Genomic DNA, 2,858 nt, shown 5'->3' on the forward strand with positions numbered 1-2,858 from the left:
AAACGTTTCTATTGCAAAAACGATTTAAGACCGTCTAACTGATTTAGGTGTAATGTCGTGAACAAACAAATCGCCCGACGAGGACGTTACCATTATCCCAAGCATCAGATAAAATGTGAGTTAAACGTTCGTCACCTGTATATCTAATATCTCCTATATAATCAAAAACAACCATTTTAAATTTGTTATGAAGGCAAGGCCGGAGGCTATCTGGAAACACACATAGCTTCATATGCTGAGTAGTATTTTGCTCACATTGCTTAAGATTCTAAATGCGCGATTATATATATATATACATTGCGCTATACGTATTTCGAATATTCCTCCACTATCACTGTGTAAACTTCACTTGTCATAAATAATTGGGCTCAATATGCGCCCGGTCTGACCCTGATTCCTCTATCTCCTCCCTCCTCACGCGTATCAGGTATACGCCGACGGTGAAAATAGTCAAAATCGCTTACAAAATTAACTGCATATGTCGTCGTGCACATAATGATGGCATGCAATTAAGTTCTAAATGTAAACATCGGGCGGCAATTTACAATAAGGCAAGAAACGCGGTGAAACGCGATGAAAAACTCGAATGCAACGCCTTCGCGAAGTCGCGGAGGGGAGAGTGGAGCGACGAGTTGAAGCCACCTTATGGTGGCCGCGTCACGTGATTCCAAGATGGCAGCGCCCATGCGACGGAGGCCGAGAAGGTCTATAGACCTTTTCATCTTCCTCCGCATGGGCGCTGCCATCTTGGAATCACGTGACGCGGCAGCCATTAGGTTGCTTCAACTTGCTGCTCCGCTCTCCCCTCCGAGCCTTGGCGGATGCGTTGCATTCTTGTTTTTCGCCGTGTTTCACCGCGCTTGCTCGCCTTACTTCGGAAACTGTAGTCCGATACGTCCACTCGACGACTCCTGAGGTTTGTTTACTAATAGTGGCGGAACATTCTCAGTAAGAAGCGCGTATATTTATATCGCGCATCTAGCATCGGAAGGCGTCAAGAATAGTCAGCGCAAGGAGACTATCTGTATTTCCTGAAAGTATCGTTCTTTGTATTCATAATATATCGAAAACAGTTTCTTTTGATTATGGGGGGAAACGCGCGGAGGAGATAGACTACGAACGTTTAGCTTGCATCTTATCTGAGGCTAGAAGTAATGGTACGTCAACATCAGGCGATTTGTTTGTTCATAACATCACACCTACATGTGTATGAGGTTCACAATTTTTTTTGCTACGTAAACATTCGACTGGTCGGCTACTTATGAAGTTTAAGAAATTGTATACCATACTCGCTCCCATTTCGACAGTCATTTAAGTGATTTATTGATTATATTCGGATAACCAGTGCCATCCACTTTGTTTATTTTAACGCAAAGGTTGGGACTTTCCGCGTAAGAAACTGCCACACACAACTAAACAGTAGCGAGTTTTAGAATAGCATGCACAAAGAAATAACGTCGTTTATATTTGCAAATCTCAAACGCGGTTTGGGTTCGGCACATGCGCTATAATGACGACGTTTTTTTTATGTATGCTGTTTTAACTTTTGCCAGTATCTTAAATGCGCAATATGTAACGCTGAAAAAAAATAGTTGTCTGCATAACAATTACTCGAGTCCAGGAATGTCGATGGCAAATAAAAATTTACTTTTGGTGGCTGGCGACACCGAAATTTACGAAGCGAATATGTACAAACAAATAAATGTTTGTTCCCGCAGGTCCGTGAAGTGGTGCCTAGCGCTAGGATTCAGCCAAACTTTCCGAGGTATTTCTTCTCCTGCGCCCTTTAATTTTATAAGGCAAATTTTACGGAAGACAAATGCTAGGTTCAATTTGACGGGCCTGTTACTTATATCATATCTTGAGTAAGCAAATGTTCATATAAAAATAATTTATTTTCTAGGGCCAATATCGCGAAATGCTGCTTGTGAATACTTTAGCAGGGTTGATAATTTAAGAATGTTCCTACTCGGCCTGTCAAAACATGCTCGAGTACTGAATAATAATAATAAAAAAACAGGTCTAGACGATACCACTTGTTTATATCAATTATCTGCCTCATTACACAATACATTTTTAGTCTGCGAATTTCCTTAAAGGTTGTGTGCCCACGAAAACCAAACAGTGTGTAGTAAACTCGCGAGTTCATCTGTTCTGGCCGATTCAGCACATTGCTAATCAAGCTGTCGATATGCTTCTTTACATTCACGTGTTAGTCTCTTCATTAGTTTGTTTTTCTGGAAATTGGTGTCATCGGGTACGCCCGTAGATGATGCTAATCTCTCCTGTACATCAGTCAGGCGTTTCGCAACCGACCATAATCAGATACATAAAAGGAGTTGGTAAAAAAAAAAGCCCGAAATTTAGGCTAAAATACATCTCGTAGTCCTCAAAATGGTTCAATACCGCTGTTTCATTGGTTGTGTGCTACAAGGAAAATATTCGTATCACAAAATTAATCAAAAGCAACGTAAAACAGCAACATAGCCGCGTTCACGTTGAAACCGAAACCAATCAAATTGAAGCAACCTAATGGCGCCGAGTGCGTCAGCGCCCTCTATACGCCGGTGAGGCAACTACTAAAATGAAAAGGTCTATAGCCTGCTGCAGGTTAAGAAGAGGAGGAGAAACTCCTTTTGCGAAGCCCATTGTATGGAGCGACCGCCGGAGAGACGGTGAGACAATCTTCGCCGCGTCTCGCCTCCTCTCCAGCGCTCGCTCTGCTAAAGTCGAAAGAGTAGAAGGCTTCGCGAGAGGAACTTGTCGTTCTTTTCTTGACCTGCAACAAGTTCAGAAAATAGCTGCCCTAGTTAACGGTACCGAAACTCAGAGCCCAAAAAGTCTTCCAACAGCTCCGC

The sequence above is a fragment of the Ixodes scapularis genome, unplaced genomic scaffold, assembly GCF_016920785.2.
Source record: "Ixodes scapularis isolate PalLabHiFi unplaced genomic scaffold, ASM1692078v2 PGA_scaffold1__304_contigs__length_218370807, whole genome shotgun sequence".
In the NCBI taxonomy this organism is placed as follows: Eukaryota; Metazoa; Arthropoda; class Arachnida; order Ixodida; family Ixodidae; genus Ixodes; species Ixodes scapularis.